Source organism: Apteryx mantelli, chromosome 1 (genome assembly GCF_036417845.1).
Source record: "Apteryx mantelli isolate bAptMan1 chromosome 1, bAptMan1.hap1, whole genome shotgun sequence".
In the NCBI taxonomy this organism is placed as follows: domain Eukaryota; kingdom Metazoa; phylum Chordata; class Aves; order Apterygiformes; family Apterygidae; genus Apteryx; species Apteryx mantelli.
The window spans coordinates 37,372,323-37,392,255 of NC_089978.1; positions in this window are offsets into that span (position 1 = coordinate 37,372,323).

The window sequence follows — 19,933 nt, forward strand, 5'->3', positions numbered from 1 at the left end:
TTCTCTTCCCTGATTCTTATATTTTGTTCTGATTAAAGGACTATTACAGAGAAGGACAGTGTTCGAACACGTTGCCTTGATCTCTGATTTACAGCTGAAATACCAATACCTATGAAGTTTCATTTTAATATTTATCTCATTATTCAATATCTTTTTATTCAATATGATTTTTTATTTAATATTTTATTTAATGTACATACCAAGAGACTTGGGAGATATCTTCAGTCTAGGCAAAATTAAAAAACAGAGACCTTGCCTGTGTTAGGATGAGAGGTCAAGCACAGTCATAAATAAAGCAAGAGCAAAGTGTGGTAGTTGATTGCTTTATGGATTATACCCTTCTCATATATTTCTTACATTGTTCTCTTTTATTTGGAAACTCTCATGGATTTGTAGCTCACTGTTAGCATTTCATCATTTAAATAAATGGACAAAGGCTGGACTATATAGCCTATGAGCCACAGCATCGCATGGACAATATAATAGCTAAGCCTCTCCACATGCAACACTAACTGATTTAGTCTTTTTTTGCATAAGAGGTTATAATATCTGTTACAGTGGGGACTGCTTTCAAATAAGCAATCCTATCAAATGATGTCCTCTCTGATTCATACGCAGTTCTGCCTTGCACTATGCAATACTGACTGTGTAGATAGCTGATGTCCTCAGATGCAGAATAGTACTGGGACCTCCATTTCTCAGTGATGCAAAATGTCAAGTGGAGTTGGGTCAGTAAATCACAAATCAAGCTAATTAGATGTTACTGGGACATACAGTCAGAGATATAATGAGCCATGGAAACTGAGAAGAGCTATGATCTTGCCCTACACTACTTGTTACAGAGCTTTCCCTTTGAAGGGGAAGGGCACAGGAGAGAAAAGCTCTTCTTTCCTCCATAAAATAGTATTATTCTTGTCCTTGATCCTTCCCTGGCCTCATAAGCAAAGGAGAAAAGCTGCTTCTTCACTTTTACATGGAGACATCTGCCCTACACATAGTGTAATACCATCTCTAAGTGGCTAACTTTTTTAAACAGAGCAAATTGACTTAAAGGTAAAGTTTGGAATGGATACCACACAAAATTCTGCAACTCTTCCAACATCTTCAGTCGCAAGGAAAAATCATGTTGGTGATCAAAAACTTTTTTGGTTATCTTCTTATTCCTGCAAAATAAGAAACTTGCTTTTGCTTCTTACCTCTAAAGCAATTGTCTTTGTCATCTGCTAACTAGTGAAGAAAAGTGTTGAGATTATGACTGATTTCTTTGCTTATGTGTCTGTAATGCCTTATCTTCCTAAATGTTTCTGTGTTCCAGTTCTTTCATTTGCCATCCATATTGCTGAACCCTCATGAGTGAGGCCATTAGCTCTCACCACCTGTTCTTACTTTCCAATAGGAAAAACGTCAAAACAGCCTTGTTTTCCCACTGAGTTATTTCATATGGGGCTGAATTTGGGGTTGGAGTTGTTGTTTTTGTTGTTTTCAAAAGGGTTGTGCAACATTTTTTGTTAAGCGGCTTTTAAATGCTAGCTGAAATAATGAAATCTCACCAGGACAACGGTGTTCACTTTGGTATTATCAGGATAATGAAGATCTGTGATTGACAGAGACCACTTTAAAATGTATTTTTGAAAGAGGGAAAGAAACTTGAAGCTAAGTGTTACAGCAGTGGCAGGAGATGAAAAATAATCAAAGCTCCCATAGTTATTAATACAGACTACACCAACAACACTGCAATGACTGAGTATAACTGAGTCACCCCATATCACCAGACCTCCACTTCCTTTTCCACTCTTCCTTTCTCCTGCCATAACAAATGTTCTATCTGATATCTCTCTCTGTGACAGTTCCTCTGCACGTGACTCTTTTTCTAAAAGAGAAGATCAAGTTTTGAATTATTTTTATCTCACTATCTCACACAGGTTTCATCCAAAGCAAATTTGATGGTGTTGGATGATCTGTGTGTGTAAAAGAGCCAGGAAACTTTATCTGAAACTGTACCTCAAGCCAGGGCATTCATGACCTGATCCACTTACACTTAAACCAACTAAAAATAGAAGGTATATAATATTGATAGAATTTTTTAATAAATAACTTCTGAACAATGTTTTATTCAGCAGATTTCAGATAGTCATAACCTCTCTACACCTATATAATACAATACTGTTAACATATTCATTACTGTGTTTAGCTCCCTTCATTCACTCTATGATACAAATTGTTGGGTTGTTCTGCAAACTGAGATAAGAGAAGTTTGAACAGAATGATCCTGCCAACTCTCGCATTTTCTGATGTCTCAAACTATCTGACTTTTTTTATGACTCCTGCTGAATTGCCTTCCATATTGCAGCCTCAGATATCTGGTCTGCTTCTCACTGATGGCCACTCCACTAACTCAGACAAGTGTAGGTCATATCAAATCATATCATATCATAGCCAATATGATTGGTTTTATTCTTGTTTTACATCCACAGAAAATTTCAAAACGAAACTTTACTGTTTCTTATGTATCCATAGTTTTCTCACTATAATGAAACAGTGAGAAAGGTCTTCCCAGACTATTATTGTAGTAAATGGCATGTAATTTCTCAGGACACACTTAGTGATTCCACTTCCCCGAAGATTCAAATAGTTTACTGGGAGGGTATAATTTTAGTATCTCTCACAGAAAAGTTATCAAAAGAAAAACTCACCCGAAAGTGTATATTGACATCCATTACCATAAATAATATATCATTGGTTTCCGTTGTGGTTAATAATGGAAGCCAAGTATGTAATCATAAGATTAGTACTAATCATGATGGGAAGCAAAGTTACCGTTTACAGTAATAATCAGCTCCCATCATAACATAACAACAAACTAAAAAGTAGTTGAACAGGATTATTATCAAGATCATGCTAATGTTTATCATCTACTTTTACTGACTGAAGGAAAGCAGAATAAGCTTTGATGGTTTTATTATTGAGTTGACCTCTTCGTAATAAACTCAGCCAGGGTGATCTTTTTTTAGGCCATCAATGTGCAGATGATTACAGTGGTTATGTAGACTGCTATGATTGTATTCATATGCCAATTTACTTAGCATGGGAACCCTGTATGATGTCCCATTCCTGAAGCAAATAGCTTTTCCAAAGATACGTGGGTTTTTTGGAGAAAAATGTAGACCTATCTTATTAGAAATAGCCAGGAGATGTTATTCTCCTGATTGGAACATGCATTTTAAAGACTAGCTGTAGATAGAATACCTAAACTAGCTTGTAGTCTCCATACTAAAAGAATGTAGTAATTCAGTGTAGTAAACATGTTGCAGCCCAGGAAATGATCAGAAATGCATCCACAACCAGGAGTAAGAAGAATGTACTACAGGATGATTCAAACTAAACAGAGAAGAGATATAGGTGAACTCTTGGTCTTCCTTACATTTGTGGATGTACTGCCTGTAGTTTTATAGATGCTAGCATTGTCTTCTGGACATAAGGTAGGATGCCATGAGTTCTTGGAACTAACAAATAAAATAAGAAGATGGGAAGTAGAATCATTTTAAATCAGAACATTTGGACTGATACACAATATTCCTCTGTCATTTATTTAATGAGAGTAAGGTAGGAGTTGTGTAGATTTGATTCACAGTAATGCTTCTCTCACTTACAAAAAGGTATAGCAAAAAAGGATGTCAGTGAAGTGGGAAAATAGGTGAGAGTTGGTCTCTCAGTTAATTGCAATTCATCCAGTTCTTTTAGGAAGGTTGATTGAAAGTGTTAGATAGCAGTTGCCACACAAAGGATAGGAACTCTTGACAGACAGACTACTAAACAAACAAACAAAAAATCATATCAGACGGGGTCATAACAGGTAATCACTGGGTGATAAAATGTGTTGGGCTAGAAAACTACCAGCTGAAATGTCTCATAGGACCCCCCAGTTACTATGCAGTTAAAAGAGGTGTACAAAACAAGCAAAACTTCAACGGTTGGCATGAACAGCAATTTTTTCTTTCCTCTTTTGCAAAATATTAGTTCTCTCTAGGTATTGTTTTGAAAATTTAAATCTTCCATGGTTTTCTTACCATTTTCTTCTTCTTCTTTTTTTTTTTTTTTATTTTTAAGCTGGTAAATGTGTGTGTGTGTGTGTTTTTGCACATGCACACACAGAAGAGAGTGAGGGGGAAGACAGAGAAGGCATTTTCAATTTCAGAAACTGCTCATTGCTCCCATAAAATTGTAGATGAAATGCCAAGGAAAGCAGAATTGGCAATAAGCTGGAAATATGCAAGTTTTGCTTTGAATGCAAATGTTTTCCCAAAGATTTATTGCGTGAGCACATAAGGAAAGCATTTTCCATGTTCTGAACAGGATCATTAATTGATTCTACTGTTATTTTCACATTCCAGACAATATGAAATCTGTAATTGAAGGGCAAACATCAGATTCGTACTCAGTAAAGAGTGACTGGCTTTAACAATAAAGAAATGAACTGAAGAACGATGCCATCATGTACGGTATGGACCTCAAGACAGCCTAACGCAAGCAAATCTTCTCCGGAAAAGGTTATGTTGTACCTCAGGCAACGTCAAATGGAAATCACTTTCTACTTCTGGTTAAGAAGATTTGGTAATATAAACTTTAAGGAGTCTATATCCACAATAGATCCAAGTGAATGACTTGCAGTATTATAAAATGACATACAAAAGTGTAGACTGGAATTTCCTTTGAATGCACTTGAATATGGGATTGCTATACAAAAGTAACAAGTCATGTACCTGTAGTGCAGAGAAACATGCAAGGAGAGGTGCTTCTGAACCTTTTATGCTCCAAAATATTGGGCATTATAATACTCACAAGATTATTTTCAACTCTTTTTTTTTTTAAATAAAAATACACATGAAAAACATCAAGCTCCTTCTTATAGAGTAAAAATATCCATTATCTACTTTACTTAGGTAGTATAAGTAGCAACATTACAATTATTTTCTTGCCAGCAGGCCTCAGCTTTTCTATACCAAAACAGACTAATTCTGTTTGAAAGAGAAAGAGAGAAAGAGAGAAAAAGAGAGAGAGAGAGAGAAAGAGAGAGAGAGAGAAAAAAAAGAAAAAGAAAAAGAAAAAAATATTTCTTATACAATTTGGAGAAACTTTCTGAGAAATAAAGAGAGGACAAAACATGAAGGGTTTGTTTCCCTCTTCCTCCCCTTTCTGCCATATAGTTTCAGACTGCATTTTGGACTTAAAGGAAGCACATTGATGAAAGCAGATATTCATCCCACACTGTACACCTAATCAGATAAAAGCTCTGGGTGCTTTTTTTTTTTTTTGAACCTTAGGGTCCATTTTTCAGAAAGGTAAGTAAAGATCTGAGAGAAATTAAAACTCATTTCTCTCTTTACAAATATAATTAAGTATTTTCTTGCCATCCAGCAACTTCACGGTTGCAAGGATCTGTTTCAACCTTTTTCATTTTGTATATATATAACTTGTAACTTATATATATAACTTGTATAAATATAACTTGTAACAAGTTATTCTGGAAACTGTGTATTTGGCATCAGGGAAACATAGCTGAGTATTAAGAATTTAATTTCGTGTTGAAGAGCTGGGAATTTTTTTACCACGCTAATGCAATCTAGCAGATACCTAATTTGTCCAGAGATCTTTTATTTTTCTCTGGCTTAACCTGAAGAGACAACAGTGCTAAGAGGGTAGTTGACCTCTCGGGTAAAACATGCACATGACCTTCTTCTGTGTTTTGTATGGGCAAATGATCTAAGTAGAAGCAAAGAGTTTGTGAAGTTTAGTTGCTGATTTGGGAATCTGTTTTATGAGAGTCACTTCAATGGGCAGGTTCTTCACTAAGCCTGCCTGTGTTATTAATAGCTGTCACACTGTCATATTTGAGCAATATCATTTTGCAATGAAAAATTAAGTTCAAGTAACAATCTTTCATGAATTTGTATAATAGATGCCTTTTATTAATTACTGTCCTAAGTAGTTCATCTGTGTTATCACTAAATTCTGCACCTAGTGAAAAATGGAAAACTGTAATATACTGGTCTGTAATTTCATCATAAATTTGTGCATTCTATAGAGTCAATGACATTCAGAAACTATATTAACCTTTGGAGTAAAGGGAATTGTCAAGCAGTAACAGCTGAAGCATATGTATCACCTCTATCTGGCAAGGTATGGAAAATACACTCTCCTCCTGTGCCCAAGCAATATAGCAAAACATTTCAGTTATGTATATCAGGGCATGCTTATCCTGCAACATCAGTCATAAAGACTTAAGCATTTATACCAAATTAAAAAAAAATATATAGAGATCTTTTGAACAAGGAAGAAAGCTACCAAATACTGTAACAGCCACAAAAAGAAACTGGCTCATGACCTGTTGTTTCTATGGGTTAATGTAATGAAGAGAGATGGCAATGGATTTACTCTGACAGTTATTGCAAGGCCACTTCTATTGTCTTCTTGGCTTCTGAAGTTCTTTTGAGTATAATCAGAAAATATCATTTGGAGGAACCAAGCTTATTTATAGGCAGTAGCGTGCACTTTTTTATCAGGGAACAGAAATAGTTTTGGTTAATAGTGATTAAAGAGATAAGTTTAAATTAACAGAGAACACAGATAGTAATGGGGAAGAGTTAAGCAAATTAATTGCTGCCAATTCTTTGTGGTAGGTGTACTCTACAGATAGATACTCATATCAAAGAGCGGAGCAATAATAATACACTGAAGTTCTAACTGAAGTTAGGAAAAAATGTTTAAGGGCAGCAGGAAAATAAAGATTGAATCTCCTAATGTCTGAGACAGAAGGTTGGTAAAATTTTTCCTTAACAACCCCTCTACCTGAAAGAATAACAATTATATGACCTGGCTTGCAGAGGGAGAGCTGGTGGCAATCTTCCAAAAAAAATGGGACAATTAAAGAAAGAAAGAAAACTGACAGAATGAAATTTACCGTTGTGAAACCTTCCAAGATGAGAAAAAATTTTGATGCCTAATTAAGCTAGATCTCTCTCTTCCTTCAAGCATGGGATAACTATACACTTCTTTGCAGAAACAGTGGTTATGGCACACGATAACCACTCTTTTCTCTTTTGCAAAAGGAGAAAATCTGTAATAATTTGTGTTACATTTTTGGAGCAGCAAAAAGCAGTTTTCCCAGCCTCTCCAGCTTTTGAACACTGACATGAATGATGCCATATTGTTCGATCAAGTTAAGTTTGTGTGTGCCTGCACTGTTGAAGCAGTACTGTATTTTCAGATTATTCAACTATTATATAATTATAATACAAATATATATATATGACTTCAACTTCATTAGACATAAGTCATAAAATATGTATGACTATATGACTTTCTTGCCTAAGACTGCTTGATCTTGTTGAACAATGACAATAAATTATTTCTGAAAATGTATTAATCAAAATCTTTGAGTTGCTTAGCACAGAGGAAATACTAATTCAGAGACCTAAAATCCAGAATTTCCTGATAAAGATGAAAGTGAATTAATGATTACTCTTCCTTATTGCAGGGCTATAGCTTTGCTACATAATCTCTGTGTCTTGATGTTTGGCTGATTATAATCATAAAACAAAACAGAAATTTAAAAAATAAATAAAACTTTTTCCCTACATTTTTTTTCTCTATTTGGAAGATTTCTCAATTTTTTACATAAATGAGTAAATGTTTTACTGAATATTTTCAGCAGGTTGTTTGCTTAAGAGATGAGAAAATATTGTGAATTCTTTAAATAGGCTTACACCCTATAGTAGGAAATCACTAGCACTGGGTAACAAAAATTACAGAAAGGTACATTGACTAATTGACTGGAGGACTATGATTACTCATCTAACTCTAAAATATGGATAAGGAAACCACATACTCATCAAATAATTAAAATATTGCAAAGCTGTTACAATACATTATTCAATGACACTAATTTGATCAGGTCTATGCAATCACTCAAAATGGCATTGGATATTATTAGGTTAGGTAAAATTGCCTTTTGCCATGTAGAAGTGGCCTTTTGCCTTATACAGAAAGATGCACAGAAAGACATTTTGCCCAGTGAGCAAATAACCCAGCATGAGTAGACAGATAGCTCTGCTACCCAGGATATAGCAGAGAGGAAGCTGAGATAGTCTTTCCCCATCTTCTCCAAACATCTTTCAGACCTTGAATACTCAGTAAGGAAGAGATGCAATTCTGCTTGGTGATTTGCAAGAAAAACAGCTGGTCATCAGTCAAGGAAGTGCACAAAACTGAGAAAGAAAACACTTTTTTGACAGGATTTAGATCTTTGCTTTGTATATGTGATTCAGCAGTGATATGTGACACAAACATATCTCATTTATTGCATCACATACATACATCATAAACAAAGGACTGGAGAAGAAGTTAAAGGGGGAGGAGGAGCTGGAAAACTGGTAGAAGAGGATGAGAGAGATGTCTCTCAGGACATTCCACACTATATTATTGTTCCTTCCCATCCTGTGCTGCAGTGTTTCCATAAAACTAATGATGGTTTGGCATCTGCAATGACCATAGTCCCAATGCACAGCTTCCCTTTGGGGAGGGGTGTGTATGCGGGGGGGTGTGGAAAAAGGTGATTGGGCAAAGAGTCTTCTTCCAACTCCAGGATCAAGGACACCAAACTAAGACCAGCTTTGTTCCCTCTTTTCCTTTCAGTTTGTGAAGGCTGATTGACACAACAATCTTACCTTCCTATTTCAGAAAGGAATTGTGGCTTAGCTTTCATCTTCAACATTACTTATCAAATGATGGTGAAGACAAAATTTTTTTTTTGAGAACTGTTATACAGAACTAGCGTCATCATCTTTCATCTGTGTCTGAACCTTTACACAAAATATGAACACTTTTTATCTTATACTTTCTTGTTCTATTTCTTTATAGCTACCTTTTGTTTAAATCTGATCTACACTTCTTCACTTAAAATATTTTAAAGTGATAAATTGTCGCTCATATGCAGAATTTCAATGCTAATTAATGACAATCATATTTGATTTTATAAGTTCTGACATTAAATGCAGTATAGTCCTAAGAACAGTTCAGTCATTTACACTTTAACAAGTGACCTGTAATGCAAAAGCCTCACAATCTAAAAAGTTTTGTAGAGGACAGAACTCAGCTTTCTAATACTGAGAAGTGGAATTTTTAAGGCTCAGCAAAGGAGCAAACAAAGAGTAACACAATATGTAAAAAGAATGATTATTGCATTGAATCTTGAGCATAAACTGCAATCTGTTACCAGCACAGAAGATACACCAGCAAAGTGTGTATGTGGGGGGACACAACAGAAATGATCGTGAGTTCCAAAAATTTAGGATAAAAAAAAAAAAAAAAGGAAACAGAAATCCTCACACCCCCAAAAGATGCCAAGTGATGTTGGAATTTCTCATTGTTTGTATTTGGAGAAATCCTCAGCCACCAATTGTGGAAAATAGAACAGAGAAAGAGGAGAAGAATGACATCAGAAAATGATTCAGCATCACCTGTCTTAACACACATTCCTAAAGTAGCAAAACCTTCATAATCCCTTGTCTTTTACATCAACTCATCTGTACTTGAAACAGATGACAATGAATGACTCATTTTTAGATAGAACACTTATAAAAAAACCTTGGGAAATGTCAGCTGTAGTTGTCAAACTGACCACAAACTGGTTCAGAATTAAATAAGGCTGCAAATGTGGAGAGTTCCCTGTGACAGATGAAATATGTAATGACAGAAATAACACATTAAGTTTTGTGCACACAGGCTCATAATCTTGTGAGCTGCTTTTTTGCATTTGAGATCACGATTCAGAAGTAATTGTCTAAGAACTTTTTTTACCCTCTTTCTAAGAACTATAGTGCTCAGGTTTAGTGCCACTGGTGTCAGGAACATGGGAAATGCTGCAGTGAGATTTTATCTTCTGACAGTGGACAGTGCCAAAACTTCTATCCCTATAAAGTATTCTGCACAGAAGATACCTTCACTGTTATTCATTCAGAGTTTATTACCAGTATCCATCCATCTGTAATTATCAGACTCTTTCTCTGCCTATACATTTATAGTTATGCTATTATTATTATTATTACTATTATTATTATTATGCTAAATTTTCAACTCTAATGTTACCTTGTGACAGTAAATTGAATAATTTAATTGGCAAATGAGTAGACAAAAAGGTTGTTTTTATTTATTGAATGTGTTGTATTTTCATTTTACTGAGTATCTTATTGTTCTTACACAGTATTTATGTTTTCTCATTCAGACAATTGACAAAGGCTACTAAATCTCCATTTAAAAAACTATTTTCTTGCTTGCATGCAACACGCGTCCTGAACTCATAGATGAACCCTGCTTGCTATCTAAATTCATTGTCAGATCTTTTAGTCCCCCAAATGAAGTCAGTTATAGTCCAGTGAAGTGAAGCCTAAAATATACATAAAATACAGCTATCCAAACACTATCAAAAAGCATGTAAAGACATGTGACTTCTTATCACCAAACCACTAAATAAAATTTACAAAATGGATCAGAAGTATGGAGAACTTTCTTCCCATCACTGCTTCCATAAATATTTTTTTGAGGTGTTTTGTCCTTTCCCATGTTTATATATATATATATATATATATATATATATATATATATATAGTTTTATCCCCCTGGCCCCCCAACCTCAAAAAGAGAGGAGGTCTAATCTCAGTCCAAATTATGCAGATGGAGTTAGCTAATGTTTGAGAATACTTTGTGGAAAGTTGTTATGTGCCAGTCAAGCCAAAGAGGACTCATTTATTTGATAGGGCAGAAAGGTTGCTTAACTAGCTGCCTCCTACTTTGATCACTATAATCATTTTTAATTCACTTTTAACACACATTGAATAGTCTTATTTTTCAAGGATGACAAAGTGACATTTGGAGGTGATATCGTAACTCGTAAGAGTCACTTTACCAGTGCTGAATGAGATTATTTTATTTTAGTTTATTTAGAAAAAATTGGCAAACTGTACATTAATAAGTTTAAGTTTATTTATGTAAGTTTATTTCTGTGTGAGATATCACCTGCTTGTGCTCTAAAACTGCATATTAGGTAAATTATATTTCACTGTAGAAAGCCTTGCAACGAGCAAGCAATTCCAAGGGCAAAAATGTTTGTTTCTTGAAGTTTAAATGCTGTAGGAGAGCATGTAGGTAGTGAGCTATTTACTCGTTTGAATTGAGTGGTGTTTACATTTCACTGTTTAAGTGCTCTAGCAAAATGCACCACTGTTTTAATGCCACTAAGCACTGAGAAAACCACTATAACAGGTACTGAAACTGTAGCCACATTTTTTTAACCTCTTAGCATGATTTCCTCCCAAGTTTTTCAAAGCAAAGAGGATATTTTGGATATTTTCAATATCCAAATATTAAGTTAAATTTATAGCTAGGGTTCAGCGGGTGCAGTTGAATTCCCTGAACATAGACAGTTGTTATTCTAAACACACCGGTGTATCCTTCCTGGCCTCGCTCTGCTGCTCCAGAAGGAAACGGTGCCTTAGCTGCCATCCCTATGCAGATGCATCAGGCATCCTAGGAAGTCTCAGAGGGCACAAGGCCCTTCACTTGTTTATTTTTAGGCAAGTAATTCAAGTCCCTGGTGTCTGAATCTTCACCTGATGTCCAGGGAGTCAATGGTTTTTAGGGACCTACTGCCTTTAGATACAGTCTGCCTTAGTCCTTTTTTGAGGAAAGATATTTAAAAATGCAGGGCTGCACTTTTTAAAGAAAAAAAGAAAACAGCCAATGTTTTGGCAACACTAGTGTAATAGCTTCTTTTGTGTAATATCCTTTATTTCAAACACTTGCTCATCAAGTAGAGCGTTTGTGTTTTAGATCTCCTTCAGTCTGATGAGGTCTGAATCTACATCCTAGGAAAATATCCAAATCACCAGGTCATCCTAGAACACTCTCTGAAGTGCATCATGCACAATAGTTTTGGTTGAAACGGAGGAACTCTGCAGTCAAGGGAAAAGAGACAAAAAGGAGTCTGGATTTCCCTTGGGAAGAAGCAGATCTGGGAATCTATATTTTGTTCCCTGAAATATTTCTACATTTAACATTTGGACATTGCTGGCTAAAGACCACTAGGACTACCTCACTGGGTTGACCGGTGTTCTATATAGTCTGATATTCTGGTTTGGACAGTAGGAGTGGCAATAAGAAAGATTATTCAGAGAGAGCATGCTCTTTTGTCATTCTCCTTGTACTCCCACTGCATCCGTAAAGTATTGTATTGGGCATGTAGGCATGTACATCCCTTCCTGGAACTTTTAGTGTTTTTTTATGGACCTGTTGTCCATGAATATGTCTAGTCTCTTTCTGAGTCTGCTGGTACTGTCTATTTCCTAAATGCCTTGTGATAACATGTTCCAGAAATTCACTTTCTACTGTGTAAGGAATATTTTAGCGTATGTACTTTAAGCTGATCTCCCAGCAGTTTCATCAAGTGCATCCGCATCTAGTATAGAGGGATTTTGTAAATAACAGTTTGACATTCAGTTTATACACAACCTTCATGTATTTCTAAAACTTGATGCTAGTTTTGGAAAATTCAGCCTTCTCCTATCCAAACTGAAGAGTTCTAGGCTTTTTTACTCTTTACTTCTAAGGCTGCTGTTCCAGATTCTTGATTATTGTAGTTGCCCTTCTCTGTGCCTTCTCTAATTCCACTCCATCTTTGTTGAAATGTGGAGAACACAACTGCACGCAGTACTCAAGAGGGGTATACAATAAGATTTTCAACAGGAGAAAAATAACACTATCTGTATTGTTCTTAATCCTTTTGTGATGATGCTCAACATTTTATTGGCTTTTTTTGGTTGCATACTGAACTGATGATTTCAGAGAACTGTAAATGATGACTCCAAGATTTCTTTCCTAGTGACTGCTAGTTCAGAGTTCAGCGAACGTGTTTTAGATTACTTTCCCCTGAATGAATATGTAAATATAAATCTTACATTTATTCACATTGAAACTCAAGAGTTTAGTACTATCTGAAAACTTGGAGCTTTCACTGCACACTTCTACTCCAGGTCATCAATGAAAACACTGAATAAAGCCAAGCATCACTCTGATCTGTGGAGAACCTGCTGGTGATTTTTTTCATCCTGAAAAGTGACCTTGCTTTCCCTCCTTTAACTACCTTTCTAACCATAAACAAGAGCCTTTCCCATAGCTACTTATTTTCTTTCATAAATTTGATGTAGAGACTCGTCAAAGACTTTTTGAAACTCCAAATATATTATGTCCACTGAATCACTCTTAACACATGCTCTTCAAAACCTCTTCAAATACCATCAGGTTAATGGGGTGGAATTTCCATTTATAGAAGCCACTGATTCTTTCCTAACAGACCATGTTTATACATGTTGTCATGCTTTCAACGATTTTATCTTTTACTACTGACTCCACCATCTTACTAGGGAAAGAAGCCAGACTCACTGGTCTGCAGTTCTTAGGATTGTCCCCAAAGCCCTTTGCATATCTGTGAGTTACTCCAGTGGCCTGCCAGTCCTCTGGCACAGCAGCTGTTTGTGATGACAGATTGCACACTTCATCCACTGCTTCCGCAGTGTTACATTTGGGTTCTTTTAGAACTTTGTGCTGAATGTGATCCAGTTCTGTTGACTTATTAACATTTAGCTTGTTTTTTTGATCTAACGCTTCCTCCATATTTGCTTCAAATGTATTTAGCACTTCTGACTTGCTTGCTACAAAGAAAATACCAGGTGTGGGAATCTCCCCAATACTTTTGGCTCCTAAGGCCAAGATAAAAATTCGTTGAACTTCTCTGTTGTTGCCTTTCTCCTCAAGATGTCTGACTGATTACCTAGCTGCCTCCTAGTTTTGGTATATTTTTGCTGTATATCTTTTACATATCCCTTGCAAGGCAGGCACTCTTCATATTGTTTTTTAGTCTTCTTAATTTTCTATTGACATTTGACCTGCCATGTTTTGTGGGCTTTCTTGGTGTCCTCATTTGGTCAAGATTTTATTTATTTTTTATTGCTGTGGTAATGTCATTGTCTTAACTTTTCTATTGAGCCATGCAGCTTTTTGTTGAACCTATTTCTTTTTGTTTTGATTTGTTGCAACCCTGGGATTCTGATTCCTTTTTTTTTTTAAGTGTTCTCCATGCTACTTATATATATATATATGTATATATATTTATTGAGAAACAATCGGAAAGTATTGTACTGACCCTTCAGGGCTTTTATTTTTATTTTTGGTTGTTGCTGGTTTTTACTAATTGCCTCGTTTTTTTTTTTCTTATTGTTCCTTTTTTGAAACTGAATATCCATATGCCAGATTTGCTGCCTATTCTCTCCTGCTGCAATGTGTTGTGGCCACTTTTACATAGCAGCTCTCCCTCTAAGACCGCTTGAACTTGATTCTGTGTTCTACTCAGCATCAAATCCTGAACAATATCTTTTAATGTGGATTCAAAGACCAGTTGATCTAGGAAGCAGTCAAATATTGAATCCAAGCTTTTTCTCTCTCCCCTCATCCTGATAAGGCATCAATGCAGTCTTCACTGAAATCTCCTAGTACTACCACCTGTCTTAAATTTGCAGTTTCTCTAATCTCACTTCACATTTCCTGATCAATATCATTGTCCTTATCAGTACTCAGGAATTAGCAGGATCAGTAGTGAGGGAGTCAGTAGTCCAGTCCTGATGACTGTTATTAGACTATGGGATTTCCACCCACAAGACTTGCCTAACTCTTCCCTTTACCCATATTATTCTGGTGCTCTTATGTTTTACACAATCCTCCATGCACAGTGCCACTCCCCCTATGACTGGTAACACTTTTTCCTACTGATTATCCTCTTCTCATGCTTACTGGAGATAGCTGTTGTATCAGAACTGTCATTCTGTCATTAGCCAACCCTCTAATTCCCTACCAGCACCAGTGCAGAAATATTTGTAATTTTTGCCTTTGATCCGGTGCTCAGTATTGCACATGACCATCACCTGGCATTGTAGGCAGTCTGGTCTGACTTTCCTATTTATTGTGATTATCCTGTTTATTTCCCCCCTGGCCTTTTCAGAGGTGCACTGTAGATAAGCCACAGCCCTTGTGGACTGTGCCGGTCTGAATCATGAGAAGGTCCACACCTCTTGACTTTCACCCTGCTTTAAACTTAGAGGAGTTTAAATATTCCTCCACCACCTTTTAATTTTCAGTTCCAGCAAATTCACTCTAATTTGAGTAAGGCGCAGCTTGTCCTTCCTGTACAGGTTCTTTTGTCCTAAAAGGTTCCCCAGTTTCATCCTAAATCCCTCATCTCTACAATACTATCTCATTCAAGCATTGAGACATTTGATTCTTGCCTGCCTCCTGACCCTCACATGTGGGACTGGAAATATTTCGGAGAATGGTAGCGTGATGCTCCCAGACATTAGTCTCCTGGCTAGCAACCTAAATTTGGCCTCCAGAGTGTTTCTCCTACATTCCCCTATCTCACTAATATTAACATGTATCATGACTCCCAGTTGCTTTTCTGAACATCTTGTGACATTCACTGCCTTTGCACTCAGCAGGCAAGTTACCATCCAGTCTTCTCAGACATCGCAAACCCATCTGTCTCTATCTAATAGTCAAACCTCCCACTATCATCACCCAATTGAAGTTCTCTTTGAGGAGAGATCATCCCCTGTGCAGGAAAAAACAGCAGGAAAAAAAAAAACAATCCGAAGAGCAAAGACCAGAACACTTATGTTGTAAACAGTGGGAATAAACTGAGAGAATTTCTTTCCATTAGCTTCTGATACATGACATTTTAACAGCACAATGTCCAGCTTTAAGAATAGGTGGAAAGTGCCCTCAGAAAGGACATCCTGAGCATATTCTTTTATCAGGAAGAAAACATAGATCAAATCCCATCAGATGTAGAGGTCTAGACCCCAGGTCTCCTGCTTTTTGATATAAACTGCAATTACTAAGTCTTTATGCAGAAGGTGATCTCTCTTTCTTTTTTTTTTTTTTCCTTTTTTTCCTTTTTTTTTTTCCCCTTAGGTAGTTGACCATATAACATGTATCCGAACAAGCCTCTAGGTAGAAAATAAAGTATATAAATCCCCATGACTTAGGTACTCCTCAGGAGTCTGAAGTTAAAGATGCTAAAGGGCCTTTAGGGGATTTTAGACCCCAATAACAAAGATCTGGGCAATTAATCTCATGAATTATTATTTGTTTGTAAAGATCAAAAATTTATTTGTCTAGTATTTATTTGAACTAGAGTTTCCATGTTAGATAATCTTACAGCTGAATGTAAGGACTGAAAACTGATACCTGCAATAGAGAAATAAATGGAAAATATTTACTCGGAAAAAAAACATTTCTCAGAAAAGAAATCCCATACAAGCTATAATGTTTTCTCCATTGTAGAAGCACTGAAATTTCATGTAGAGCTGATCTCAGCTACGGATGGTTATACTGGTATATACAGATGTATGTATATATACCCATGCCCACATATATACAAAAACATGCAGATATAGAGATAAATGAACCAATATTCAGCTGTGGAAAGCCACACTGATTTGTTTGGAATGGCATTCAAAATTTTATGTGAACATTATATGACGGATGTGTTTTGTTTGTAAGAATGTTTACCAGAAGTGAAAACTCACAAGAATGTGTCTGTGCAAAGAGTAAGCATTAACTCTCATTTATCTCAATAAATTTCATTTTTCTTTCTTCTTCTGTCCCCATGGCCAAGAAAGTTGTATTCATCCAGTCTAGAATATATACTACATTGTCAAGGATGTAACTATACATAATGGCTCCAGACAACTCTCATGCTAAAACATATTCATATTGCATTTTTATAACAGCATAAATTGTTCGTATGTTGTAAAATGAGAGCTATTTGCAGGTAATTCTTTAGCAAATTGAAAGCTAAATTCATCAGAGATGTTCATGTCTATGAATAGTCCCCTGAGTTTTAGTCAGATACGGTCACTGTGTCTTTGTACCAAATTTCTCTCTCTTGGTTTACCTATCTTCAAAATGAAAGCTGCAGTAATACCCATGACTTGCTTTTTAAGTTGCTTAATATAAAAGGACCAATGGCTAAATCTCATTACTTTGTCTGGGACATTTATATATGCTAACGAGTTCTCATCTGGCACAAATGTGATTAGAAATGCACTAGGTAAAGGAGATTGATCTCTGCAAAAATTAATGAAACTGAGCTGAAGAATAGAAGAGACAGAGTTGTAGATCCCGTTTTTGCTGCCCAGGGTTTTGCTCACCCTTGGCAGACCACCTCATTTACCACAAGTGTGACTGATGTAGTATCATAAACACCTTTATCTGGGAATAAAGGTTATCAAGACAGGATGCAATGAGACTTTGAGGTGTTTTCACAACATTTCAACATGTTTTTATTACTAACTGTAATGCAGCAGTCTACCTTGTATGAGTAATTAGCACCACAATTATATTTCCAATCTTTTTACCTGTAGTTTTACTGTCAAAAGGAATTATATTTAGTCAAGCTTGGCTAATAGCACAACTAAAAACTGTTAAAAATCAGATTGCAATGCATGGAACCCCCCCCCCCCAAAAAAAAAGTGACATTACATACAGCAATATTATTCATCTCTAATAACGAAAACCTCTTGTACATGCTTCGGAGATACAGACAGAAAAGAAACAAACCAGAGGAGAAAAATAATGACTCACAACAATTTATTTGGCAATCAATAGAGAGCATAGACCTTACCCTATTTTAACAATTAATGAAACATGAGAGCCCAGAGACGAAGAAATTTCAAATGCCACCAAAGGTTGCCAAGAAGTAAAGGTTTCTGCACTTATAAGATTGTTCCTTCAAATACAGAGGTGGTTTTAAGGCAGTAATTCATTCAAGGGGTTCAACTGACACCATAACTCATGAAAATTTAGAAATGTCAGGTGCTTGTGAGATGAATTGCTGCCTTACAGCAATCTCTAATTATATGTTATAGATAACCTAAATGCAAGAAAACCACAATTAAGAGTAGAGAGAAGTGATTAGTGTGGACCCCATTCTATTTATAACCCAGAATACTGTACCAATTCCATATGCACACACATTAAATAGTACAGGGAAAAGTGTTTCTTTTAAGTGCTCTAAAACTGCTCACTCATAAATTTCCTTTTAAACTCTGGATTTCAGTATACTGTCACTGTCTACTGTAGTTCAGATTTGCTATGGTATTTCAGTTATGGATTTAATTCTCAGGTATGCTTTGCAGCACTTTGGCAGTACAAAGGGGCACTGAAGTGGGAGTTAATTATATTAACTTCCTTTACTTTTTTTTTTTTTCCAAAAAGGCTGGTGTAAACTGGCCTTTGTGTTAATGTGAATCAGACCTCATGCACTGACCTTTGTAAACTTATTGCAAGCTGTCCACACTGAGACTGGCAGATCCTTCTGGGACTCCATAATACTAAGAACATATGGACTGCAAACAATAACATGCAAAAAGAGTTTGATTTCCAGAAGAGACCACAGAGCTATATAAAAGAAATAACAGTTTTCAGAATAAGTAATTTGATTCTTTGCTTTTAGTTGTCCCCCACCAGAGTTTAGGGGTACATGGCCTGATGCCATGTGCTTGTAACTCTCTGATATGCTTTAGGGGATTGGCTCTTATTGCGCCATTTTAATTTGACACTGAGCATTGCATTAGGTTTTGACTGAAAGACTTTTGAAGGAGCCTATTCATCCCCCGACACCCGAGAGGATATCTGGGAATCAGAAAAAGCCTGGTCTCTCCATCTGGATGGAGGTCTTGCTCCTCTCTGCTGGCCCCCGTCCAGCAACCCTGTCTTTTCTGTCAGTTTAACTCCAAGAACCACACTACCATAACAAGCGATCATGTTTATGTTGTGTAGAGCAGGAGCTGCTTACAGAGTAATACTTTTTGAAGCTCTTTTTTACTTTATAATTTGGGTGCAAGGAAGATTGTGAACTATGGGTGTGCTCCATAAAAACATGATGAGCTAAAGTATAAAGCAGTGGACGGTATTGTTCTTCCAGATAACTAAAACTACAAGACTTGTTCCCTTTCAGGGCTAGCTATGCAGTGCCAAGACACAAAGGAAATAATATTGGAGGTCAGCATATTTCCCCACTCATGAAAGATTTATCCCTTCTCTACTTGACATGGATGTGGAAGAAATTATATCCTCCTAAATCAGGATCATTATTGCATGTGGTATCTAAAACACAATAGGGCAGGAATTCCATATATGGTCTGAAAACCATATAAAACTTTACTAGATTTTTCTTCAGATGCCTGAAGTGTACTCATAAATCTGCCTTATCTAGTTGGTTACTTGGTCCCAATACTTTGATCCATACAATCTTTTCATTGAAGCATGGTACTAATTAAATGTTGTTTACCCACCTAGTTTTAAAACAAACAAATGAAAAAGAACTCTTGAAAATTACTGCTTTTGGCAGTTTGAGACAGACAAGAAGGATGCTCTGTAATCAGGAAATTCTGCCTTCACCTGTGAAAATTTGCTCACTACTGCAGGGTTTTTTTATAATGTTAAAAGCAAAGGAGATAGGAGGTTTTTAAGGTGTTTTCATATTTCAAAGCATGAGACTACACATACAAAAATAAATTTCAGTTTCTGAGTGCGTTTTACTATAATGTCATAAACTGCCATAATAACATGCATAAACAATTTTATATTTCAATGTGATGAGCTACTTTCTGTATTTATAACAAATAGTCATTATGGTGAACTGCACAGTATCAGTCAGCTGTTCATATCTGTGCTCACAGAAGTAAGACATGGAATAGCTTTTGCGGTGTTAGATAACACTAGTCAGAGCGGCTATTTTAGATGTTTTAATAACTGAGCCATTTGTATC